The sequence below is a fragment of the Oryx dammah genome, unplaced genomic scaffold, assembly GCF_014754425.2.
Source record: "Oryx dammah isolate SB20612 unplaced genomic scaffold, SCBI_Odam_1.1 HiC_scaffold_25, whole genome shotgun sequence".
Taxonomy (NCBI): Eukaryota; Metazoa; Chordata; class Mammalia; order Artiodactyla; family Bovidae; genus Oryx; species Oryx dammah.
In genome coordinates, this window is record NW_024070209.1 from 102,943,784 (window position 1) to 102,971,262 (window position 27,479).

Here is a 27,479-nt window from a genome sequence, read left to right on the forward strand (position 1 = left end):
GCCCCCCCCTGCCCCCCCCGCCCCCCATCCGCCCCGCTTCCGCCCCCGCCCTTCTTGCCAGTCCCGCCCTCCCCACAAACCCCGCCCCTCTCCATCAGCCTATCCCCTCACCAGCCCCGCCCCTTCCCACCCGGCCTGTCCCCTCCCCACCGATGAAGCTTGGAGGGGAGGGGCCCGGCTGTCCCAGTCCCGAAGACCAAGCAAAGTCTCCAGCTGCTGCCAAGGCTCAGGAATGCCAACTTTTGTGTATAAAAAGGAGGAGGTGAAAGTCATTACCTCAAAGGCAGGCTCTCCCGTTGGCCCTGAAGGTGGTGGGCATCAGGGCTACTGAGACAGAAAAGCTCGGTCAGCTCAACCCATTCATCCACCCTTCTACCCAGCAAGGATTTGCTGGGCCCCAAGGCCTGAATAGAGGAGGGAGCTGGGCCAGACTTGACTTTGAGGTCCTGCCTTGCGGGCTTTTGCAGGAGACTGGTCAGGAGTGCTCACCTTATCTGTTGTCGGTCAGCCAGAGACTGATGATCGCGGAAGAATTAGCTCTGGGAGGAAAAATGAGCCTTTTCCCGTCTGGGTGCTAATGGGGTCATAGGGTGCCGTGTCACGGATTGGCCACTGGGGATGGCTTTACATGGAATCAACACTGGTCACTGGACTATAAAGAAACCTGAGCGCTGAAGAATTGATGCTTTTGAACTGTGGTGTTGGAGAAGACTCTTGAGAGTCCCTTGGATTGCAAGGAGATCCAACCAGTCCATTCTAAAGGAGATCAGTCCTGGGTGTTTATTGGAAGGACTGATGCTGAAGCTGAAGCTCCAATACTTTGGCCACCTGATGCGAAGAACTGACTCACTAGAAAAGACCCTGATGCTGGGAGGGATTGGGGGCAGGAGGAGAAGGGGACCACAGAGGATGAGATGGTTGGATGGCATCACCGACTCAGTGGCCATGGGTTTGGGTAGATTCCGGCAGTTGGTGATGGACAGGGAGGCCTGGCGTGCTGCGGTTCATGGGGTTGCAAACAGTTGGACACGACTGAGTGACTGAACGAACAATGGTCACTGCTCGCCCCCAAACCTGGGCCTGGACCTGCTGTCAGCCATTAAGAGGTCTTCTCCAACAGAAAACAGGATTCTGTCTTTGTAGTTTTGTAGGTTTGAGAAAACATGGCAGAGAGAGAAACTCGGAATCAGCCGGGAACTGAGTGCCTCTTTCATTATAACCTCCAATTCACTGTGTATTATATTTTTATTTCTGTTCTAGATCTTTCTAGAAGGAACCACCTTGACTCCAAAGACCCATCCATTACCTTTGAGACTCTTCTGTCTGTCTTCTGGGGATCAGGTTGAACACATTGCTGAGGGGGACAAAAGAGTGTAGAGTTGAGTCCTCACCAGACAGAGGAGACCGGACAGCCTGTGGTTTTGAGGCTGACACTTCAACACAACATTCTGACCATTTGGTCTCTGGCTCCTGAGAAAACAGGTGTGGGGCCCGAGAGGAGCCAGTGGGACATCTCGCGCGGGTGGAAGGAGAGAGCGGTGCCCGAATCCCCCCCTCCCCCATTCCACCCTACTTTAACCCCATGTCAGCACCCTGACTAACAACTGGGGAAATATCAACAACCTCAGGTGTGCAGATGACACCACCCTTATGGCAGAAAGAGAACTAGAGAGCCTCTTGATGAAAGTGAAAGAGGAGAGTGAAAAAGCTGGCTTAAAACTCAACATTCATAAAACAAAGATCATGGCATCTGGCCCCATCACTTCGTGGCAAGTTGATGGGGAAACAATGGAAACAGTGAGAGATTTTATTTTCTTGGGCTCCAAAATCACTGCAGTTGGTGACTGCAGCCATGAAATTAAAAGACCCTTGCTCCCTGGAAGAAAAGCTATGACAAACCTAGACACCATATTCAAAAGCAGAGGCATTACTTTGCCAACAAAGGTCCATCTAGTCAAAGCTATGATTTTTTCCAGTGGTCGTGTATGGATGTGAGAGTTGGACTGTAAAGAAAGCTAAGCGCTGAAGAATGGATGCTTTTGAACTGTGGTGTTGGAGAAGAATTTTGAGAGTCCTTGGACTGGAAGCAGACCAAGCCAGTCAATCCTAAAGGAAATCAGTCTTGAATATTCTTAGGAAGGAATGATGCTGAAGCTGAAGCTCCAATACTTTGGCCACCTGATGCAAAGAACTGACTCATTGGAAAAGACCCTGATGCTGGGAAAGATTGAAGGCGGGAGGAGAAGGGGACGTCAGGATGAGATGGTTGGATGGCATCACTGACTCGATAGACTTGAGTTTGAGCAAGCTCCAGGAGTTGGTGATGGACAGGGAAGCCTGGAGTGCTGCAGTCCATGGGGTTGCAAAGAGCTGGACACGACTGAGTGACTGAACTGAACTGAATAGCTTGTATTAGCTTGTAATAGCTTGCTCATAGCCTTGCTCTCTGTGGCTATGGGACCCCAGCATCAGAATCATCTGGGGAATTGTTTTTAGAGGAAAATCCAGACTTCGTGAATCCAGACCTGAGCAAGTTAGGAGGGGTGTGTGTGTGTGGGGGGGGGTTTATGTGTGGCAATCTCCATTTTTAACAGGTTCCCTAAGTGGTCTGTGTACACTCTGAAGTTGAGAGCCAGCCTCCTCTCTGTTTTACAGCAACCCTGCCACATAGAGCATCACACAGCCTGTGGGGATCTTAGTTCCTTAGCCAGGGCTTGAACCTGCGCCCCTTGTACTGGAAGTATGGAGTCTTAACCACTGGAGTGCCAGGGACGTCCCTGGGAGCTTTTGAAGCTTACTGGAAAGTGTTCATATTCAGACCAGGATGGAATTTTAAGTTATATGCAAGCAAAAAAATGTAAAAATTCTACAGCCATAAAAAATCATGAAAGGAATCTCTGAGGCAAAGTCCAATCTTTTAAAGACTTTGCTCTAGAAGAAAACGTATTTCAGAAGCCGGATGGCTCTTCAGTCAGGCAGCATCAGTGCAGGCGCTCAGCCGTGTCCGACCCTTTGCGACCTCACAGGGTACAGCACGCCAGGCCTCCCTGTCCATCACCAACTCCTGGAGTTTACTCAAGCTCATGTCCATTGAGTCAGTGATGCCATCCAACCATCTCATCCTCTGTCGGCCCCTTCTCCTCCCGCCTTCAATCTTTCCCAGCATCAGGGTCTTTTCTAGTGAGTCCGTTCTTCGCATCAGGTGGCCAAAGCATTGGAGTTTCAGTTTCAGCATCAGTCCTTCCAATGAATATTCAGGACTGATCTCCTTTAGGATGGACTGGTTGGATCTCCTTGCAGTCCAAGGGGCTCTCAAGAGTCTTCTCCAACACCACAGTTCAAGATGACTCTTGGATGTCAATATTTATCAGGTTTTTTTTTTTTAAAGACAAGATGAAACCTGACAAAAATGAGGGGGTGGGGACAGAGTCCACTTGCAATGCGGGAGGCACAGGAGACTTGGGTTTGGCCGCTCCCCTGGGGGAGGCAGTGGTGCCCACTCCAGCACTCTTGCCTGGGGAATCCCATGGACAGGGGAGCTGGGCAGTCTACAGTCCATGGGGTCACAGAGAGTCAGACAGGACTGAGCAGAAACAGGAATAATACAGAAGAGGAGGCTGCCAGAGGGAGAATCCAAAAAGGCTGCGTTAGACAAAGAAGCGCAGTCAGGGGCTTCTCTGGCACTCCAGTGGTTAGGACTTGGAGCTTCCACTAAAGGGGCTTGAGTTCAATCCCTTGTCGGGGAAATAAGATCCTGTGTGCTGCGCAGTTTGGCCAAAAACAACAAAAAAGAAGAGAGGTCAGACCCCAGACTCAACAGGCTGCTGGACCTGGGCACTGTATGGAAATAGGGGGAGTCCAGAGGGGATGAGCAGCCTCAGAGCTGAGTCACAGTGGGAAGCCGCAAGACATGGCCACCGTGTCCCCAGACTCTGGAAGGCACGACCCAGCATGTGCCACACGCTCTCAGGGCTCCCTGGGGCCCTTGTGTCATAAGGAAGAATATCTTTATGCAATTCCAGCACTTGTTCTGGATGGGGAAACAGTGGAAACAGTGACTGGCTTTATTTCGGGGGGCTCCAAAATCACTGCAGATGGTGAGTGCAGCCATGAAATTAAAAGACGCTTCCTCCTTGGAAGAAAAGTTATGAGCAACCTAGACAGCATATTAAGAAACAGAGACATTACTTTGTCAACAAAGATCTGCCTAGTCAAAGCTATGGTTTTTCCAGTAGTCATGTATGGATGTGAGAGTTGGACTATAAAGAAAGCTGAACGCTGAAGAATTGATGCTTTTGAACTGTGGTGTTGGAGAAGCCTCTTGAGAGTCCCTTGGACTGCAAGGAGATCCAACCAGTCCCTCCTAAAGAAGATCAGTCTTGGGTGTTCATTGGAAGGACTGATGTTGAAGCTGAAGCTCCAATACTTTGGCCAGTTGTTGCAAAGAGCTGACTCAGGTGAAAAGACCCTGATGTTGGGAAAGATTGAAGGCAGAAGGAGAAGGGGATGACAGAGGATGAGATGGTTGAATGGCATCACGGATTCGAGGGACATGGGTTTGGGTGGACTCCGGGAGCTGGTGATGGACAGGGAGGCCTGGTGTGCTGTGGTTCATAAAGTCGCAGAGAGTCGGACACGCCTGAGCCACTGAACTGAGCACTTGTTCTAAGGATCAGATATGGGGACAGGCTGCTTGCAGAGAACTGAGCGTTCCTGCTGGGGAAGATCAGAGGAGGCTTGGTCACCTGCCAGTCATGCTGCGGGACCAGCGTGGTCCCGAGACCCACAGCATGGCAGAGGCGGCTCTGAGACGGAGATAGGTGCCCAGGGGAGTGCCACAGCAATTCAGGAGGGGCCCTGTGCCTGCCAACAGCCCCCACGCAAGGAATGTCACACCCTTCCCGACCCTGCACCAGATGTGTATACGATGAGCTCGCTTTGTTGCTCAGACAAGACTTGCTCCAGGAAGCCCCAGTAAGTCCAGTGCTGGCAGACCGAGGAGGGGTGGCATCCCTCCCAGGAGCGCCAGGACACCCTGTGCCCACTCCTGTGACAGCCGGTCGCCTGTAACTGCCTGGCACCTGTCTACTCCTAACAGACCTGACATCCTTCAGAACCGGGAGCCGTCCCGTGGACACTGGCATCCTGGTGCCCTCCAAACCACCAGGCTCAAAGCAGGTGCTCAGTAAACGCTCATGGAGGTGAACGTGCGGGCCTGTCCCACTGAGCGTGTGCTCCGCTTTCCAAAGCCTGAAATCCTTATGCCATCAGCCCTGAGACTCGATGCTCATCCTCTGGGACACCCTCCCGGAGGGACCTGGCACCCTGGGTTTGGAGTCTGGTGGAGGGGCTGGCACCCTGACCTTGCCACTTCCTACCTTATGACCTTGGTCTCATTCCTTACCTTCTGGAGCCTCCTCCCTGGGGTATAAAATGGGAATAGTAATGCCTGTCTTGGGCTTTCCTGGTGGCTCAGTGGTAAAGAATCCGCCTGCCAAGGCAGGAGACTCGGGTTCGATCCCTGGGTCAGGAAGATCCCCTGGAGAAGGGAATGGCAACCCACTCCAGTACTCTTGTGTGGGAAAGCCCATGGACTGGGGAGCCTTGTGGGCTACAGTCCACAGGGTCACAAGAGCACTGGACACGACCGAGTGACTAAACAACAGCAATCATGATTATCTTACAGGTTGTGGAGAGAGTCCAGAACACCCATCATGCATTCTCCTCAAGGCATCACACAGAATGAACACCCCATAAATGGAGGCTCTTTCTAACACATTTCTTTGCAAAAGTCATCAGTGACAAAGTGTATATAGCTCTAACAACTAACAACTAAATACCTATGCAATCTGCAGTCTGAAATAGTAAATAAACATTCGGTACCCACTGCACGACTGAGTCTGGGGGTAATTTCACCCTCTTGTGCAATAAGACCCGGAGTACTGAAAAAGTATTGACTAGCTTCTTTGAAGGGAATACGGTTTTACAGCTGCCAGGTTTAAAACGTAAAACAGCGTATTCCAATGCAGCGGAAACCTGCCAAGTGCGACGCGAGCCCTATGCGTGCCTGTGTGCTGAGTCACTTCAGTCGTCTCCGACTCTTTGTGAACATGTGGACGGTAGCCCGCCAGGCTCCTCTGTCCATGGGGATTCTCCAGGCAAGAACACTGGAGCGTGTGCCGTGTCCTCCTCCAGGGCATCCTCCTAACCCAGGGATCGAAACTGCGCCCCTTACGTCTCCTGCGTTGGGAGGCAGGTTCTGTACCACGAGTGCCACCTGGGAAGCTCTGTGAGCCCCATATGTTGATGTAACTGGTGTTTCTAAAAAGCTACGAGCACTGCCTTCCGGAGCCCTCCCCACCCACAGTCACATTTACACCCACCTCCCAGGTGAGCCCGTCACCTGCAGTTACAGCAACGCCTGTCAACCACCTGGGAGCAGAGCAAGGTGCTGGCGGGGCGCCGGCATCTCACCTTGCCCCGACGAGATGGCACGATGGGAATCACGACGCCCTTCACAGCTGCTCCGGTCACTTAGGTCATGAGTCCCCACCTCCACAGGGCCCCAGGCTGTTCCCATCCTCCTTACCTGTAGAAGCCCAGAAGTACGGCAAAGAGCAGGATCAGACACAGCCAGGACTTGGTGCTCTTTCCCCAGAAATCTGTGAAGAGGAAGCCTGGCTCACCTGGTGCCTGTCACCCTGTCGAGGCCAAAATCAGGCACTGGCCAGGGACGGCCTCTCCCTCCTTTATGCTCACAGGGCAGGTGGGTTGTAACCTCTCCTGGAGCCATAATCCCACTGAGCCTCACCCTGCAGCCCCTGGGCACCTGCCTGGGCGCCCCTGCTCATTGGCAGGCCCCTGGGGGCCAGGACCACTCGTACACTCCAGAGAAGCAGGTGCAATGGCCATGAGTGACCAGCAGGGGGGGGGGCGGCGAGACGCAGGACTGTGAGAGACAAAGGTTGCAAATCCAGCCTGCCAAGGGGATTCCCAGCCTCCTAAATACCCGGATCCCTATTGCTGCAGGAGCTCACACCAGGGTTACCTGCAACAGAAACAGGCAGGCCTGGGAGGCCCTGCAGGGATGCCGCCAGGGAATGTGCGCATTTGAAGGAAGTTGTGTCATATGTGCTGAGAAAATCTTGGCTGGAGGCTGTGGGTTTAGCAAGCCCCACGCTGGCGTGCTGCACTCCACGGGATTGCGAGGAGTCGGACAGAACTGTGCGACTGAACAACAGCGTCCTGAGTAAGCCCCCACCCACGGCCACCACACCGGGTCTCAGAGCCCCAAGCCTCATGTTGCAGCGGCCTGAGGGGCTCCCAAGCGTTGAACTAAGAAATCTATGCACATCGAGTGCAGCCCAGAAACGCTGGCCAAAGAGCTGCATCTAGTCAAGGACAGACACCTCTGCTTCCTTTGGCTAGGTATGAAGATGAGCATGCTGTGAAGGTGAGAATTCTGTTCACACATATACAGCCAAGATACGGAAGCAACTAAATGACCATCAACAGATGGATGGGAGAAGAAGATGTGGTACGTATATATGAACATATACAATGGAACATTACTCGACTGAAAAAAGGAACGAAATAATGCCACTTGCAGCAACGTGGATGGGCCTAGAGATTATCACACTAAGTGAAGTGAGCCAGACGGAAAAAGACAAACATATGGTATCACTTTTAAAAGGTCCAAAAGAATAGAAATAGATCCACAGACAGAAAACAACCTGATGGTTATCAAAAGGAAAAAGGGGGGAGAGGGATAAATTAGGAGTTTGGGATTAACATATACACACTATTATGTGTAAAACAGATAACCAACAGGGACTGGTTGTATAGCACAGAGAGATTTACTCAATATTATATAAAGACCTATAAGGAAAAGGAATCTGAAAAAGAATATACATATATGTGTATATATATAATACCGAATCACTTTCCTGTACACCTGAAATGAGCACAATATTGTAAATCAATTATACTTCAATAAAAAAATTAAAATTAAAACAAAACAAAAACTTGAGCTTATACAACTTTACAATGAATTTGGTAACACTGTACGATATAATTTTGTATAAACTCTATGTGTCCCATATTTTAAATGTTTAAGGTAACTTGATATGCCCAATTTGGGCTTGATTTAATGGATGGACAAGATTTTCGAGTGGATAGGAAGATTTTGTTGTGCTTGAGAGCCTTCTGTTCCATCTTCTGTGTCTGAGAGAATTAGATCAATTCAGCTTACAGTCATAGTTTAAAACAAATTATGCTGCGTGGGAAAATCCAGATAGAAACAAGTACTTCCTGGAAGATTCCATTTATATATGATTCTAGGAAATGCAAATTGATCTGTAGTGCCAGAAAACGGAACAGTGGTTGCCTGGGGATGGTGGTGGGCAGAGCACGGCAGAGAGAATTGCAAATGAGCACAGGACTCTTTTGGGGTGAGAGTTATATTAATTTTCATAATTGCCATGATGGGTTTTGCGGGTGTACGCATCAAAGGTATTAAATTCTATGCTTTTAAATTAATGTATAGTTTGTTACATGTCTACTTTACCTCTATAAAGCTGCTTTTAAAAAAAGAAAAAGAAAAGAAATGCATCCCGATTGGAAAAAGCAGATCGGTCTGTATTCCCATACTACATGTTCACCTCTGTAGAAAATCTAATGGAATCTATTTAAAAAAAGAACTATTAGAACTAACAAGTGAGCAGGTGAGTTTAGCAAAACGGCAGGATACAAGGTCAATATACAAAAATCAATTGTTATTATCAACAACCTCAGATATGTAGATGATACCGCTCTAATGGCAGAAAGCAAAGCGAAACTAAAGAGCCTCTTGAGGAGGAGGATAGGGGAGAGTGGAAAGCTAGCTTGAAACCCAACATTCAGAAAACTAAAATCTTGGCATCTGGTCCCACCACCTCATGGCAAATAGGAGGGGAAAAAGTGGAAGCAGTGACAGACTTTATTTTCTTGTGTACAGATTGGCCATCTGCACACAGGGATAATGAACTTTGTTCCACGTACAGACATTAACTGCAGTGGATCATAGAAGAAGATAGAAGAGCTGAAACTGTAAAACAGTTAGGGAAAAAAAAACACTTTTATGGCCTTGGATTAGGTAAAGATTTCTTAGATACAACACCAAAAGCCATATCCAGAAAAGAGGAATTCATAAATTGGATTTAATCAAAATGAGTAACTTCTGCTCCGTCAACGACACAGTTAGGAGAATAAAAAAACAAATCAGCCAGGAAAAAATTATTTCCAAGTCACATATCTGATAAAGGAGCTGCATCTAAAACCCAATTGTATGAAAACACACACATATTATTTATATTGTTGTGATGGACAGGGAGGCCTGGCGTGCTGCAATTCATGGTGCCGCAAAGAGTCAGACATGACTGAGCAACTGAACTGAACTGTTTAGTCCCCCAGTCATGTCCAGCTCTTTGTGACCCCATGGACTGAAGCATGCCAGGCCTCCCTGTCCCTCACCATCTCCCAAAGTTTGCCCAATTTCATGCCTTTTGCATCGGTGTTGCCATCCAGCCATCTCATCCTCTGATGCCCTCTTCTTTCTGCCCTCAGTCTTTCCCAGCATCGGGGACTTTTCCAATGAGTCCGCTTTTCACATCAGATGACCAAAATACTGGAGTTTCAACTTCAGCATCAGTCCTTCCAACTAGTATTCAGGGTTGATTTCCCTTAAGATTGACCGTTTTGATCTCCTTGCAGTCCAAGAGACTCTCAGGAGTCTTCTCCAGCACCACAGTTTGAAGGCATCAATTCTATGCATAGGGTTAGCCAAAAAGTTCATTCAGGTTTTGAAATAAAATCTTACAGAAAAACTTCTGGCCAACCCAATACATATATGTATGATCTGAACACACTTGACTTCATTAAAGAAGATATAGAGATGGCAAAAAAAAAGTTTATGAAAAAATGTTCATCATTAGTCATTAGAGAAATGTACATTAAAATCCCAGTAAAAGAGATTTCCTGATGGCCCAGTGGTTGGGACCCTGCACTTTCACTGCCAAGGGTGCTGGTTCAGTTCCTAGTCGGGGAACTAAGAGCCCACCAACCATGTAGTGAGGCCGAAAAATAAATTAATTAAAATTAAAAAAAATCATTTTCAAGTATAAAATAACATCACAGTAATATACTGTTTTATATCTATTAGAATTTAAAAGGTCAATAATACCAAATGATGGTGAGGATGTGAAGCCACCATCTCTGTGATAACCTAAATGGGTGGGAGATGACGAGAGGCTCAAGAGGGCGGGAACAAGCGTATACCTATGGTGGACTCATGTTGCTGTGTGCCAGAAACCAACACAATATTGTAAAGGAATTATCCTTCAATTAAAAATAAATAAATTAAAAAAAATTTTTTAAGAAATTCTCATCTGCTTGTGGGGGGTTGTAGTAGTACACAACCACTCTGAAAACCAGTTAGGCATTCCCTACCAGGTGACCCAGCCTTTCCGGGAGAAATGAAAGCATTGTCTGCGCAGCATTGTCTGCTGCGGGAATGGTACAGCAGCTTTATTTGTCACAGCGAAGAATTCAAATGTCCATCAACAGATGGAAGGATAGGCAAGTCGATGTGTGCCTGCACCATAGCAGAAAGAATGAGTTGGATACACAGATCTGCCTGGAGGATTTGCAGAATAATGAGAGGCCAGATGAGAAGGAGTCAGTACGGTGCAGTTGCCTGTATATGAAATTCTGGAAAATGCACAGTAGTCTACAGGGACAGAAAGGGGGTGCTGCCTTGTGTGGCAGGGGTGGGGAAGGCGGGACGGGCCACTGAAGGGCAAGAGGAAACGTTGACAGTGACAGCTTTGTTTGCTGCCCACTTGTGGCGACGGCTTCATGAAGGTGCACAGATGCTAATGTTTCCCAGCAGCTCACTGTGAACGCGTGAAGCTTGTTGTTGCTGGTTTTCAGTCGCTAAGTCGTGTCCGACTCTTTGGGACCCCATGGACTGTAGCCCGCCAGGCTCTTCTGTCCACAAAATTCTCCAGGCAAGAAAACTGGAGTGGGTTGCCATTTCCTTCCCCAGGGGATCTCCCCGACCCAGGGATCGAACCCTCAATTATATGTCAATTATTCCTGAGGCTGTTTTAAAAATGAAAGCAATGAAGCCACAGCGAGATCCCGTTTCTCACCATCAGATGGTGAGAGACCAGCGATGATTGGGCGCTCTGCGGGAGGGACTCAGTGGACTGTGTGGACCACACGTGCGCACGCCTTGGTGCGGCGCAGAATCTCAAGGCAGGGTAGGAGCCGGGAGAAGGGCGAGTGGGCGTATCACCCCCAAGAGGGTGAAAACTGACCCTTGGGGTGCAAGAAAACTTTGGACATCAATGATGTGTGGCCTTCCAAATCTTAACCTGACTCAATAAGATCTTCTAAAATATTTTCCATTACAGTGCCATAGTTGTGTGTGTGGAGGTGGTGGGTGAGTGAGAAACACCGCTGTAGAGTAGAAGAGGGTAGAGCTCAAAACGAAGGAAGATCAAACAGTATCTACCCAGAGGCAGATGCAGCAAGTGACCTTGCAGATTCACTTCGGAGCAGCTACAGGGCAGAGGAAGCTACACACGAGTAGAGTGACTGGTAGGCTTTGTACGTGAGAGCAAAAGGCCGGTAGCGACCCAAGGGTTCCTCTGTGGTGGGGCTGGCGGGGGGCATGCTGATTAAATTGGCTTTGGTGTGTCCAACAAAGCATACTATACAATCGTTAAAAAAAAAAAAAACAAAAAAAGCAAATGCTATTGGAATTTATAAGTCATGCTTCAAGCAAAGTACAGAACAGTACAAGTAATATTCTACCCACTGTGTAAGAAAAGAGGGTGGAAAGGACATGTAATCATATTAACTTACATTTACATTAAAAAATAAACCCTAAAAGGCAGCATCAAGGAGATCCAACCAGTCCACCCTAAAGGAGATCAGTCCTGGGTGTTCATTGGAAGGACTGATGTTGAAGCTGAAACTCCAGTACTTTGGCCACCTGATGGGAAGAGCTGACTCACTGGAAAAGACCCTGATGCTGGGAAAGATTGAGGGCAGGAGGAGAAGGGGATGACAGAGGATGAGATGGTTGGATGGCATCACCGACTCGATGGACATGGGTTTGGGTGAACTCTGGGAGTCGGTGATGGACAGGGAGGCCTGGCGTGCTGCAGTTCATGGGGTCGCAAAGAGTCGGACACGACTGAGCGACTGAACCAAACTGACTGAACTGAAAAGGCAGCCCAAGAAATAAGTGAAAAAGTGCCTACAGAGCAGGGGAGCAGTCCTGGCAGTGACCAGGTGGACGTGACATGCAGCTTATCTCCTGAAGAGTCATCTTTATTTTTGAACCGGGTAATGTACCATGTGTTAGTCGCTCAGCCGTGTCTGACTCTCTGTGACCCCATGGCCTGCAGCTTGCCAAGCTTCTCTGTCCATGAGATTCTCCAGGCAAGAATACTGGAGTGGGTTGCCATCTCCTTCTCCAAATGTACAATAAAGACGTCAAATAAACATGTAAATAAACAAGAATAACATGTCACTTTTTAAATCCTGGAGAGGAGAAAAGCCTAAGTTTGACAAAAGATTTTCTTAGTATCCCTAAATGGAGGCAAATAAATACGACCCAACGAAGCGCTATGCATGGTTAGAGAGAGCCACAGACAAAGGCAAAAGAAACCAAAACAGGGGAAAAACGTTTACAGCTCATGTCACAGGAAACCCTAACTCCCTTAATAATACCTCCTCAGTTCAGTTCAGTTCTTCGCATGAGGTGGTCAAAGTACTGGAGTTTCAGCTTTAGCATCATTCCTTCCAAAGAAATCCCAGGGCTGATCTCCTTCAGAATGGACTGGCTGGATCTCCTTGCAGTCCAAGGGACTCTCAAGAGTCTTCTCCAACACCACAGTTCAAAAGCATCAATTCTTCGGCGCTCAGCCTTCTTCACAGTCCAACTCTCACAGCCATACATGACCACAGGAAAAACCATAGCCTTGACTAGATGGACCTTAGTCGGCAAAGTAATGTCTCTGCTTTTGAATATACTATCTAGGTTGGTCATAACTTTCCTTCCAAGGAGTAAGCGTCTTTTAATTTCATGGCTGCAGTCACCATCTGCAGTGATTTCAGAGCCCCCCCCAAAAAAGTCTGACACTGTTTCTGCTGTTTCCCCATCTATTTCCCATGAAGTGATGGGACAGGATTCCATGATCTTCATTTTCTGAATGTTGAGTTTTAAGCCAACTTTTTCACTCTCCACTTTCACTTTCATCAAGAGGCTTTTTAGCTCCTCTTCACTTTCTGCCATAAGGGTGGTGTCATCTGCATATCTGAGGTGACTGATATTTCTCCCGGCAATCTTGATTCCAGCTTATGCTTCTTCCAGACCTCCTATGACTTAATAAATATGAGCAATTGTTGAATTTTTCTTAAGGGCAAAGTGTGTGGGATGACAATGCATGTTGAAAGGCATTCAGCCTCATGATAGGAAGGGCAGGCAGATAAAGATTGTTTGAGACTCCAGTTCTCACCCACTGGGTGAGCAATAGGGTGTTGGCTGTGCCCTGATAATAAGGTGTGTGCAGGACCAGGTGAGCAGGAACAATGGCCGTGACCAGAGCAGGGGTGCGGCAGAATGTGACGTCTGTACATCACTCATAATCTTCTTCCGACTTGTCTGCCTCTGGTGCCCCTCCCTTTTCATCTGAGCATCCCATTAGAGAAAATCGTGGAAAAGAAAATCCTCTATACTTGAGCCCTCCAATCCTTCTCACTAGCCAGCCTTTCACCCTGTGCCTCACTTAAGCTTCCCTACGCAAAGCCTCCAAGAGTCTCAGCTCCCTAATCCGAAGTCTTCATCCTTGTCTGAGTTAACGCATCAGCTGCAGTTGAACTCTTTGGGCTGTTTCCCTTCGCTCTTCCTCGTCATGTAGCATGAGAACTGGAGGCTCCAGGCATGGTCCTGAGCTCCCTCCTGTACCCGTACTCACCACGCAGGGGCTCCTAGCTGTACTAGAGCATTAAAAATCGTATCTGTGCTACTGACCCTCTAGTCATATCTGCAGTCTTCACTGCTCTGTGGACCTGGGGACCAGGAAACTGGAATGGCCATCTCCACTGAGGGCACATCAACCTTTTCATGGCCAAACAGGAGGTACAGGCCCCCATCAGCGCACCTCCAAGGGGCACTCTTCCTGTCTGAGGCTAGGGCATCACCATGCGCCTAAAGGTCCGAGGCTGAGACTCCCCTGGTAGTCTAGGGGTTCAGAATCCACCTTCCAAAGCAGGGGACGGGGGTTCAATCCATGGCTGGAGAACTAAGGTCCCAGAGCTCATCATTGCTGTTTAGCCGCTAAGTAGTATCTGACTCTTTTGCAACCGCATGGACTGTAGGCCGCCAGGCTCTCTATCCACGGGATTTCCCAGGCAAGACTCCTGGAGTGGATTGCCATTTCCTTCTCCAAGGAGTCTTCCTGATTGAGGGACTGAACCCCCATCTCCTGCATTGGCAGGAAGATTCTTTACCGCTGAGCCCCAGGGAAGCGCAAGACCCCACATGCTACAGGGCAATTAAACCCACGAGTCACAACTAGAGAGAAGCCCGAGCACCCCAACAGAAGGTCCCGCATGCCACGAGGAAGACCCTGTGCGTCACAACGAAGAGTCAACGCAGCCCAAAATAAATAAGCATTAAAAGAAAAAGTCTGAGCCTGGGAATTCCCCAACAATCCAGTGGTTAAGACTCAGAGCTTTTACTGCTGGTCCCAAGCACGAGCCCTGGTTGGCGGCCATAAAACAAAACAAAACAAAAAACACCGAGGCGTCTTTAATACTTCCTTTTCCTGAATTCAGTTCACCGTCGCACCGTGTCAGCTCCAACTTCAAGACGTATCCCTGGTCATGTGGGAAAAGGTATGGCAGTTCTTCAAAAGATCAAACATATAATTCTTTACCATCCAGCAATTCTGTTCACGGGCATATACCCCAAAAGAGGTAAAACCAGAGACTAAAACCAGAGATATTTGGACACTGGTGTTCACAGCAGAATTATTCACAAGAGCCGAAAAGAAGACGCACCCCAACATCCACTGATGGATGATGGATAAAGAAATCGTGGGGCATCAACACTGCGGAATGCGAGCCAGCCTTATAAAGGCTTGTCGTGAGATGCAACAGGGTCTTCCCTGGTGGCTTAGATGGTAAAGAATCTGCCTGAAATGCAGGGGACCCAGGTTCGATCCCTGGGTTGGGAAGATGCCCTGGAGAAGGAAATGGCAACCCACTCCAGTATTCTTGCTTGGAAAATCCCATGGACAGAGGGAGCCTGATGGGCTACAGTCCATGGGATGGCAAAGAGTTGGACACGATTGAGCGACCACCACTTTCCCTTTCATGAGATACAACCTGGATGGGCTTCAGGGACATCACGCCAAGTGGAGCGAGCCAGTCTCCAAGGGCAAATCCTGTAGTTCTGCACTTCTCTGAGGTCCCTAGAGGACCGACAAATGGGGTGGGCTTGGAGGCTCATTTCCTGCTGCTGCTGGGGCTCAGTGGCCTGGGTGAGCTGATGGGAGGGTGGGCTGAAGGTAGGTCCCGTTCAGCAAAGCCACCTCCCGACCTCGAGGTTCCCGCATTGGCATCTCCCCTGGCCCCGAGCAGGATGGCTGGGGGCCCCGGGACACGTTCTGACTCTTCTCATCCCTTCTCTCGACGGTGTTTGGCACACAGATTTGGATGGAATCTTCTCGGCCCACACCTTGTACAGCTCAGCTGCCCCGTGGCTCAGAGCTGGAAGCTGGTCTGGGTTCCTGGCACTTCCCAGCTGACTTCCTGAGCCCGCGACTCCTCACCCACCTCTGAAACAGAGAGGGCTGCACAGGTGAGCCTCAAAAGACCATTCTGGGGCAAAGTGCAAGAAGCTCTCCTGTGTTCCCACAAAGGCGTAGGGCCAGCAGCTCAGGACCGGGAAGTGAGCCCCGGAAGAGTGGGAGCAGCGAGGTGAGCTGGACCAGAGAGAGGAGGGAGAGACTGGATGATGCAGAAGCCATGGAAAACTCCTGGCGTTGGGGGATCCAGGGAGACTGGGAGCTGGGCCGCCAGGCCCCGGGGCTGGACTGGATATGGCACCTGGGCACGACAGCAAGCAAGGTGCCATGGTGTTTGTCCTGAGTCGCACGTCCAGGGAGGGAGAAGGTGTGGGGGTGGAGTAGGGAAGGGGTCTCGAAGGCTGCACTTCCCTGAGAGGTTCTTGAAATCTGTGTGCCCTGACACCACCAAACCACACCCAAAGGTGTCCCGGGGCTGCTGCTGACAGGTCAAGTGAAATGAACAGAGAACACTTTATCAACCACTAACCAAGGAAGTGATTTAAAGCCAGAGATTTCTAATTTCAAATATTCAAAGCAAGATCAAACCAGTCAATCCTAAAGGAAAGCAATCCTGAATATTCATTGGAAGGACTGATGCTTCCAATACTTTGGAGCCGACTCATTGGAAAAGACCTTGATGCTAGGCAAGATTGAGGGCAGGAGGAGAAGGGGACGACAGAGGATGACACGGTTGGATGGCATCACTGACTCGACGGATGTAAGTCTGAGCGAGCTCCAGCAGGTGGTGAGGGACAGGGAGGCCTGGCAGGCTGCCGTCCATGGGATCAAAAAGTCAGACATGACTTGGTGACTGAAAAACGACAATTCACAGGGCCTCAGGTGTCCCCTAGGCCACCCTGAACTTCCTCCTTGGAAACAGTGCTTCTCCTTTCTTAGTGCTCAGGGGAGGGGAGGAAATAGAGGACTTTGCAGAGGAGGGTGTGGGCGTCATTGTCCCACAAGAATTCATTACAGGAGCTCCAGCCAGGGAGGAATTTGCATAGAAGGAATAGCTTTGCTCAAAGTCATGTAGAACTCAGGGCAATGTCAGGGCTCAGATCCAGGCCAGGGTAACCACCTGCCTGGCTTGCATGAGACCAGTGGAGTCCCTGTTCAGACTAAATGCCTAAACAAGGAGTGAAAGAAAGTAAAAGTGTTAGTCACTCTGTTGTGTCTGATTCTTTGGGACCCCATGGACTGTAGCCCGCCAGGCTCCTCTGTCCATGGGATTCTCCAGGCAAGAATACTGGAGTGGGTTGCCATTTCCTTCTCCAGGGGATCTTCCTGACCCAGGGCTCGAACCCAGGCCTCCCGCATTGAAGGCAGACTCTTTACTGTCTGAGCCACCAGGGAATCCAAGGAAGAGTGGGCAATGCCCCAAATCTCATTAGGTAAGAAGGAAATTCACAGGACACCCTGACCCTCTTCTGACAATAGCCTTCTGGTAAATGTCTCCAGGATGGAGTTCATTTCTAGAAGCGTTCTTAAGTGAAAGGGAAGTCGCTCAGTCATGCCCGACTCTTAGTGACCCCATGGACTGCAGCCTACCAGGCTCCTCCGTCCATGGGATTTTCCAGGCAAGAGTACTGGAGTGGGGTGCCAGAAGCGTTCTTAGTTGCAGGTTAATCAATGTGGAAGGATCCTCTTCTAAGACAGAAGAAACATCTCTGGAATGTATCCTTAAAAAATCGGACATTTTAAAAATAGATGGGCAGAAAAGGGAAAAAAAAAACACAAAACTTGAAGTCTACAGTAATTACCTGGCATTTAGATAAGTTGGGGCTATGGAGAAAAATGACCTGAAAACGGGTCTCTAAATCACAAGACTATCTTGCAATTGGATCTTTACTGTTGCAAGATGGGAAGATGAACTGAGGTTCTGTATGTCCAAGACTTCATGGTCCTTTACCAAAACCCCACTCTACGTGTCTCCTGTAGTGAAAAGCCGGGGGAGTCGTAAAGCACTCTTGACACGTTAGGGGACCTCCTTCTAACCCTCCCCAATCTTTCCCCTGCTTCTCCGGAGCCACCTGCTTCCCCGGAGCCACCTGCTTCCCCAGAGGCACCGGCTTCCCCAGATCCCTCTGACCAACCCCTCACTCCACCTATGTTCCTTTATACTCTCCGTTACCCCAGGAGGGAGAGACTAGTCCCTCGGGGTGATTCATGATGGGACTTCCTATAAGCCAGAGTCGGGAATGCCCTCTTCAGGAAGTTGGTGAAGGACAGGGAGGCCTGGCGTGCCGCACTCCATGGGGTCGCAAAGAGTCGGACACAACTGAACGACTGAACTGAACTAACTTGGGGACGTGGCAAATGGCAAAAGCACAGTCCAATCAGAGGACGTGTACCCTTCTCTTTAACCCACTTAACCCAAGGCAAACAGCGACCGAGCCAGTTTTCTGAAGACCTAGTAAGTTTGTTGAAAGGTTTCAGGCCCTAACTCTGGCCTTTAACTTGGAAGGGTGTCCAAACAGTCTTATCTACTTGCTGTACCCTTGAGGAAAAACAGAGAGTCTGGGCGGCAGCCCAGGGGCACACTGACCAGGCACCAACCCGATCGTTTTGATATGCGTGGAGACGCAGTCTCAAATCGGGAATCCCGAGGGTATTGTAATTCCCAGGAGGGAAAAGAAGCCAGGGAGCACTTGCTACTAGAACGGATGAGAAAGTGCATCAAAAAGCCATTTTACTATGGAAAGGCTAAAGAAGCAACCCAAGAAGGAAAAAGAAAATCCAGCCCTATTTCAGGGACGGCTTGTGGTTTTTTAAAAAAATCTGCTGACCTGGATCCATCCACTCCTGAGGGTCAGTCCCTGCTGTGACAACATTTTATCAGCCATCCTGCCCCTGATAGCAGGGGGAAACTCCAAAAGTTACAATTCGGCCCACAAACCCCGATGCCCCAGCTCCTAGAGGAGACCTCTGGGCTATTTAATAATCCAGATCAAACCGAGGAGGACGAGAGAACCTGGCGTGCAAACAGGCTGGCCAGGGCCCAAGCTAAACTGACGGCCATGCTGTTACCCGTGCAACCTCAGAACAACCCAAGGGGGCCACAGAAGTTTAACCATCCTCCTGGAGGTAAAGCCAGCAGGGGTGAATGCTTCAAATATAAGTCAACTGGCCACTGGGCCAAAAGTGCCAAAAAGAACCCTCTGGTCCGTGCCCAGTCTGTATACGGTCATTGGAGGTGGGACTGTCCCCAGTCCCAAAGGGGAAGGGGGCTCCCACTCCCGAGACAGCTGTGCTGGACGACTAAGGCTGCTTGGGGATTCTGATGACTCCTCTCAACAAGCTGTCTGTCTCCATCAAGAAGCCATGGGATGTCCTTGACCTGGCAGGTAAGAAGACTGACTTTTTAAATCAATACGAGAGCCACTTACCCTGTCCTGATTTCTCCCTCTGGACCTCTTTCCTCTAAAACCTACACAGTAACAGCTGTTGATGGAAAACCTTGAAGCAGTTACACCCCTGGGCCTCTCACACGCTTTTGTAGCTGTGCTTGAGCTTCCTACCCCACTACTGGAAAGTGAAGTTGCTCAGTCGTGTCCGACTCTTTGCGACCCCATGGACTGTAGCCCACCAGGCTCCTCCATCCACGGGATTTTCCAGGCTAGAGTACTGGAGTGGGTTGCCATTTCCTTTTCCAGAGGATCTTCCTGACCCAGGGGTCGAACCTGGGTCTCCCACATTGTAGGCAGACACTTTACCGTCTGAGCCACCAGGGAAGTTCTCCCCACTACTGGGGAGAGACCATAATATGGCTCCCTCTCAGCCATATGACAATTAGGAAACCCCAGGCAGCCCCTGTTCTTGACTCTGAATAAGAAAGATCACTTGCAAGAGCAAGGGCCTATTCCCTGAAGTTTGGGGCAAAAGAATCCTTGGGAAGTCTATAAATATCCAATCTGTAAAAATTAACCTTAAGCCAGAAGCCACTTATCCTAACAAGACATAAAGTTGGGAGCAAAAAAAGTTTGCGACCGCTCCCAGATAAATTCTGAAACCGTGGCCTCTTCGTACCCCATCAGTCTCCATAGTGAGCAAGTGCTGGTCTCTCTGTCGTGTCTGACTCTGCGAGCCCATGGACGGTAGCGCGCCAGGCTCCTCTGTCCGTGGAATTCTCCAGGCAAGAATGCTGGAGTGGGTAGCCACTCCCTTCTCCGGTGGATCTTCCCAACCCAGGGATCGAACTGCGGTCTCCTGCATTGCAGGCAGATTCTTCACTGTCTGAGCCACCAGGGAAGCCCCATGCAATATCTTAATTCTGCCAGTTGCTAAGTCAATGGGGGAATATTGAATAGTCCAAGACCTTAGAACTGTACACAGGGGGCGGTCCCTATCAGTCCCCGCGTGGCCAGCCCTTCTATTGGTGCAGATTCCTGGAGAAGCCAAGCGGCTTACTGTGCTTGCCCTCAAGAGTGCCCTCTTTGGAATCCCATTTCATCCCTCCTCTCTGTGTCTGTTTGCCTTTGAGTGAACTGACCCCCGGTGGGGCCCAATGCAGCAATATGCCTGGGCAGCGCGGCCTCAGGGGTTTCAAGGCGGCCCACACTTGTTTGCCCAGGCCCTAGGAGAAGAACAGAGGAAAACACACCCCAAAGAAGAGGCTATTCTACAGCACGCAGACAGCATGCTAACATGGAATCCCACCACGGAGGCCTCAGATCAGAAGAGCACCGAAGTCCTTAATTTCCTTGAGACCTGGGTTCACAAGTTCTCCCAAATGAAGGCACAACTCTCAAAACAACAAGTCAAATATCTGAGATATGTTATAAACCCTGGAAGCAGACAGTTATCTCCAGATAGAAAACAGCCTATCTTAGGCCTAAGCCATGGGCAGCAAAGCAAAAACTCTCAGTTTATCCAAGGGAACAGCAGGGCAGATTGGGAGGCAAAGAAAACAGCCCCGAGGCCCACACCAGCTAGAACCGACCCTGGAAAAGCCTTGGCCTCAGCAGACACTCGGTCACCAACGCTTGTTACTCAGTACAGCTGGGGAGATCGGAGGGTGGCCTGCTAGTCTGTTCTCTTGGATCCTACAAGCCATAAAGAGCTTTCTGCCGGGAGGTTTTCATTTTTGCAGCCCTTTTCTTTTCAGTCAACATTGATTTATGCCATATCTCCTCTAGTCTCCATTATCTTCCCAAGTGTCGTAAACCTGTGACTTTTCGGTCTAAGAAGGGCACCTGGAACCAACAGGGCCAGATCTCCCATTCTAAAAGTAGAGAAACATGTTAAACTTTAATCCTAATATAAACAAAAATATACACCCAAGCAGAATGACCTCATGGCAGGGGTGACGTCATCCACTGACTGGTCAACAGCTAAGGGACCCCTCTCAAAGTTCACCTGATCCCTTCCCCATCTAAGCCCTTTAGTGAATATCGTTCTTCTTCTTTCTAGCCCTTGTTTGTTTAACCTTTTGATTAAGTTTGTGTCTACTAGGCTCCAAAGTTTGAAGTAAGGCTCATGATGGTTCAAGGAGTTCAACCCATTCCTGTGGAGGGTGGTTCAGGTCCCTGCAGGTCCTTGGAACAGTCAGCAAGGGACTTCGACACCTCTAGGGAAACCTACGGTCTCTGGGAAGACCAGCAGGAAGAAGTTTCAGAAGGAGAGACCTTCGGTCCCTTACCCCTTACGAATAAGGGTGTAGAGTCTCTCAGTGGGAAGTGAGAGAGGCTGGGACCCGGAACCCTTTTTTGCAATACTTGCACCTAGACACACCTCTCCTCCAGCAACAAGACACAGAGAAACTCTATGGCACTAAAAATAACTTCATGCATGCACAGTTGGGGTAAATTCTGGACAAAAGATACAGAAAACCCCAAACCAACCCTTAGTTATCACCTCGGAAAAGTCAGGAACAAACGCAGGGGATAGGGAGCAAAAGCCGTGCTCTGCTCACAACAGCACCTGAGGGGTGAGCAGACCAGCCCTGCAGTCCCACGCCTGGACACACCCATACCCTCAGCTCACATAAGGAACAAGCTTGCCCACCCCTCAGCCCCCCAGTAAGCGAGCAAGCAAGGGAATCTTACTTCTCACTGCCCTCTGTTGCCGCAGAGCCGCCAGTAAAACCTTGCCTGAACTTCTTTGGCCTCTGGTCAATCTCTACTGTCCGGCCTCTGGTCAATTTCTGTTGACTGGGAAAGGCCAAGAGCCCTGGTCCCCGTGGCTCCCACGCACCACTCTCACGGGGCCTCTCTGCTTTGGTCGTGAAGAGCAGACTCTGAGGACACACGGCTTTAGGGAACCAGTACAAACTTGAACCACTTGAGCCAGGAACACCCAGTCTGTTTGGGAAAAGGATTTCTTCCAGGAGCCCTGCCCTGAGACCCAGCCTGAGCCAAGTCAGTCTGCCTCCTTCATCAGTGAAAGACAACTTCCGTGTCAACTGTCAGAAAAAAGAGGCGGCCGTGCACCCGGTCTTCCGAGAGATGTGTGCCCCCACAGGCACCCAGGGGCTCCTGTGAGCAAGCAGAGGACTGGGTCTTGCTCCCACTGATCCCCTGAAGGACGGCGGGAGTCCTGGGTCCCTCCCTACCTCTCTCCACCAGTCAAGTAAGGGGAGACTCCAGGGGCTGGGGTTTGACCACAGCCCTGGATAGTACCCGGGAGAAGGGGACCCACAGAGCCCGTTTTCCCACTCATGCCTCGGGCTGCTGCTCTGGCAGGCTCAGTGCAACGGGCCCCAGATGCGGTGAATGAACAGTGCCTGGGCCGGCCCAGGGCACACGCACACGAGTCAGGTCCCAGTGTCCTGGCCTGCCCCCAGGAGCGCCCCGGCTGCAGGGTGCCCCCTCCTGCCCCCGGCTGCAGGGTATCCCCTTCTCCACCCCCCACCCCGGCTGCAGGGTGCCCCCAGGAGCGCCCGGCTGCAGGGGGCCCCCCTTCCCCCCCCCCCCAGCCCCCCCCCCCGCCCCCGGCTGGAGCTTGCACTGCGGGTGCTCACTGAGCTGGGCTTTGTGAAGGGGGCACATGAATGGCCCCGTGCGGGGCTCCTGAGGCGTCCAGGTGCCCGGCAGTCCACTTGCCCGCAGAGCCTGGGTTTTGCATGGGCAGTCACAGGGGCTGGGCTGGCCCACCCAGGGCTTGGGAGGGTGGGGATGAGAGCAGGCGGTTCCCACGAGAGAGAGGGATGGTTGGTTGCCAGGAAGCCACAGGGCGGGACCGGAGAGGGCCAGGCTGAGCCTCCACCCCCGACCCCGGGGGCACAGAGCACCCTAGCGACGCGCCGCCCCTTCCTCCTCCTTGCCCACTCTGGTCCGTTCCCCTCTGCTTCTCGACCCCCAGCCTCACAGGTGGCCTTGGTTGATCGGGTTAGGGCTGGGCTGGGCTCTGCCATCTAGGACGCAGCCTGTGGCTACAGACCTTCCTTGCCCCTTGGCTAGCTCCTCCTTCCCTCCCTCGCTCCCTCCCTGCTTCCTGCTCTGACCCTGCCCCCACCAACCCCCCCACTCCCCAGATGTCCTGGGTTCCAACTTCCCACACTGGCACTGCGAGAGACTTTGACCCGGGAGAGGCTTTGACCGGGCAGTCTTCACAGCAGAAGGAAGTCCTTCAGTGACCACCTGCTCCCTCCTCTGGGGCCCAGACAAGTGGGGGAAAGAGAGAGAGCTCCGGAGATGCGGCTGTTGGGAGTGCTTCTACCTGGGGCACACCTGGCTGTCGAATCAGGACAGCTGCCCTCAAGGGTCTGCCCTCCACCCTCCACCACCCTGGGCATGTCCAGGCTCCTCCGTCTGTGGAATTCCCCAGGCAAGAATACTGGAGTGGGTAGCCATTCCCTTCTCCAGGGGATCTTTCCTGCCCGGGGACTGAGCCCCGGTCTCCTGCATGGCAGGTGAATTCTCTACCCACGTGAGCCAGCAGAGAAGCCCTACTTCCCTGGGAGACATCACCATTCCTGCCAGCAACCATCCACCACACACGCAAGGCCTTCTCTGCACCCGTCTCCCGGTTTAGGACCGCCGGCTCTAACCCCGCTGGGCACGCTTGGCCAGATGGTCAGATCCCTTGAGAGGTGCCCACAGCCCCGTTCCTGGAGCCCTTGGCCCTCCCCACTCACCTCTGGGATCCATGGCTCCTGGGAGGACCTGCAAGCCAGGTGCTTGGAGACAGAGGCCAGGGATGGGAGGCTGAGGTCAGCGCAGCAGAAGCTGAAGGCAGCTCCGACCTCAGGCTCAGAGCCACAGCTGAGGACTGAGGTCCAGCCCCTTCCCCAGGGCCAATCCTGCCTGTCCGTTCAGGGTGGGAGGGGCCTCAGCAGCTCACCTGTTTGCCCAGATCTGCCCAGGGCTGCCAGCCAGGTCAGTCCCACGACGGAAACCAGACTTGTTGGCTGGATGCCCAAAGCTGGCTGCCCCCCGCAGCTTGGGGGCAGCGTCTTGCCCACACCTCAGATCACAGAGGGGCCCCGTGGGCTGCTCCCCCTGCTCGCAGGGCCAAGCCCTGCCCGGCGTTCTGGCCCTCAGCCCAGTGAGGGGTGCGGGTGGTAGACCCCTGCTTGCCTCTCCCCCACACCCCCCTTGGCCGTCACCCTGGGGACTGCTTTTCTCAAACACCTGGTGCCTCACCCACCTGACGCTGAACAGCCTGGAGGCCCTGGACACTCACTGGGCCCCATCATCCTCTCTGGAGGGAAGCTTATGGTTCCAGAGAATTACAGCATTCGGGGGTAGGGAGGAGCTTCAGTGAAGTTGTCTCCTTTGTCTTCTGGGAAGGTTCATCTGGGGAGCGGGAACCTCAGGCTGGTGGGCCTCATTCAGAAATCCAACACGGCCCCCAGCTCACCAGCTCAGAGAGGGGCAGAGGAGACGGCAGCCCTCTCTCTGCCCCCTCCCTAGCTCACGCTTCGTGTGCCGGTCCCCCCTACCACCCGGCTGAGGGAGGGGGACGAGGGAACCAGGCTGGATGGGGAACAGCCTCCTGAGCAGGGGCTCACAGGCTCATCCTACAACCTGGCTGCTCTCCCCTCTCCAGTTTCCATCCCTGGGTGCCGGCCACCGGGGAAGGAGGAGAGGGTCCTCCCACCAGCATCCCAAGGGAAGGTCCTAGCCTTTGCTGAGCTGGGGCTGGGCGAGCCACAGGAAAAGAACAAAATCGTGCCATTTGCAGCAACACGGATGGGCCCAGAGATGATCACACTCAGTGAAGTCAGAGAAGGACAAATATCATATGATCTCACTTATATGTGGAATCTAAAAAAAATGATACAGATGAACTTCTTTACAAAGCAGAAATAGACTCACAGACATAGAAAACAAATGTATGGTTACCAAAGAGGAAAGGATGGGAGAGGGATAAATTAGGAGTCTGAGACTAGCACATGTACACACTATTGTATATAAAAGAGAAAACCAACAAGGACTTACTGTATATCACAGGGGACTTGACTCACTATCTTGTAGTAACCTATGATAGAAAAGAATCTAACAGATATATATGAATCCTAAAGGTTCAGTGTATATTATATACATATGTGAAGCACAAAGATCATATATATGAATCTTTTCTGCATACCTGAAACTAACACATGGAAAATCAACTATATTTCAATAAAAATTTTTAAAAAGAGTTGAATGAAAATCAACTGTCACTTTTACCTCGTACCATATACAAAAAAAGGTAAATCCCTTTTTAGTTAATTTTTGTGAACCCAAGAGCTTATAAATAAAAGCTCTTAGGGGAAAACAGGTCTCTTGACTTGGACTCAGTGATGGGCTCTTAGATATGCCTCCAGAAGCATAGGAACAAAAGAAAGACAGTGAGCTGGGCTTCATCTGGATTTTAAGCTTTTGTGCATCAAAGAACACTATTGAGAGTGGGAAAGCAACCACAGGATGAAGGGTGGGATACTTGCAAATTGTAAATCTGATAAGTAGCCAGTGTCCAGAATGTATAAGGAACCTTTTAGGACGCAGCAAACAGCACTCAATTTCAGAATGGACGATTCTCAAAATACACATCGCCAATAAGCACGTGAAGAGATGCTCAGCCCCCCAGCCATCAACGACACTCACACACATCAAAGCCACAGTGAGACAGCCCTTCACACCAAATCCAAATAAAAAGGAAAGTGACAAGTGATGTGAGGGTGTGGAGACATCGGAACCCTCACGCTTTGCACGGGAATGGAAAGTGGTGCCGTTGCCGTAGTAAACCATTTGGTAGTTCCCCCAAAATGTAAACGCAGAATTATCCTATGACCCAGCAATTCCACTCCTCGGTATAGACCCAAAGGAACTGAAAACAGATACAAAGACAAGTACACGCACCCAAACGTTCACAGCAACACTGTTCACAGTAGCCACAAGGTAGAAAGAACCCCAGTGTCCATCAACAGATGAATGGTTAAACAGTGTGGTCTACTCTAACCACGGAGTGTTATTCAGCCATAAAAAAGAATGAAGTATTGATACATGCCACCTTGTGGATGGACCTCAAAAAACAATGTGATCAGTTAAAGAAATGAGACACAAAGGCCCAGAATGACATAATTCCACTTATAAGAAGTATTCAGAAGAGGGGAGTCTGTAGAGATGAACCCAGAGTGGTGGTTGGCAGGCAAGGACTAGGAGGGAACGGGGAGTGACTGTTCGCTGGGTCCTGGATCTTTTCAGGGTGCGATGAAAATGTTCTGGACAAAATTCAGACAATGGCGCCACAGGATTGTGAATTGACTAGGGGCCACTGAATTGGACAGTTTAAAATTATTAATGTTGTATGTGAACTTCCTCTTCACACTTTTTGAAAAATCGACCGTGTTGTATTTTCTACCACAGGCTCGTGATGAATAAATAAGGATATTTGCTTTCCCAGAAACCATGTCTCCCAGTTCCTGGGGCTGGGTTTTTCTTACCAGGAGAAGTGTGGGCTTTGATGGGTCTGGCGGGGGCCACGGGGAGAGGCAGAGGGAGGGTCTCTAGTGCTCGCCAAGCCTGGGATGGCCGGACATCTGCTGGAGGCACGTTCAAGAGCACCCGTGGGCTGGCCCCTGAGATCGAGGCCTGGGAAACAGAGTGTGGGACCCCAGAGGCCCAGCCTGAGGTCAGGGGCGAGCAGGAGCAGTGGTCAGCACGCGGCCAGGAGAGAGAGGAATGGGGCACGCTCACGGGGCGGTGACTCAAGCTGGGTCGAGGTTCCAAATGCTAAGCACACAGGTGGGGCAGAGCCTGAGGTGAAGTCGCTCAGTCGTGTCTGACTCTTTGCGACCCCGTGGACTGTAACCTACTAGGCTTCTCCGTTCATGGGATTCTCTAGGCGAGAATACTGGAGTGGATTGCCATTTCCTTCTCTAGGGGATCTTCCCGACCCAGGGATTGAACCTGTGTCTCCCGCAATGGAGGCAGACGCTTTAACCTCTGAGCCCCCAGGGAAGCCCCAGAGCCTGACTCAGTGGAAATTAAGGAAAAATAAAAGCGACGTTGCTCAAGTCCGGCTGGCAAGGAGCCCATCCAGACAGGCCACAACCTCCCTACAGCTCTGGCTCTTTGCTTAAACTTTCTTCCGCCCTTGCCTCACCATAGGGGGCATCCCGCCGGTCTTCTCTGCCTCTGTGCCCGGCCC

The 27,479-nt window shown here is 50.8% G+C and overlaps 1 long non-coding RNA gene across 3 annotated transcripts; it reads right to left on the reverse strand.

Annotated features, from left to right (window-relative positions):
• Positions 1-135: 135 nt before the first annotated feature.
• LOC120852220 lies at positions 136-24,270 on the reverse strand. Of its 3 annotated transcripts, none has more exons than XR_005718506.1 (4): positions 23,980-24,270; positions 6,404-6,589; positions 1,307-1,354; positions 136-324 (listed from the first exon to the last, which is right to left on the reverse strand). It is a non-coding gene; the product is annotated as an uncharacterized LOC120852220 (long non-coding RNA). The 3 variants fall into 3 exon arrangements; XR_005718508.1 differs by having other exon boundaries at positions 6,404-6,662; XR_005718507.1 differs by having other exon boundaries at positions 6,414-6,589; positions 23,980-24,269.
• Positions 24,271-27,479: the final 3,209 nt, after the last annotated feature.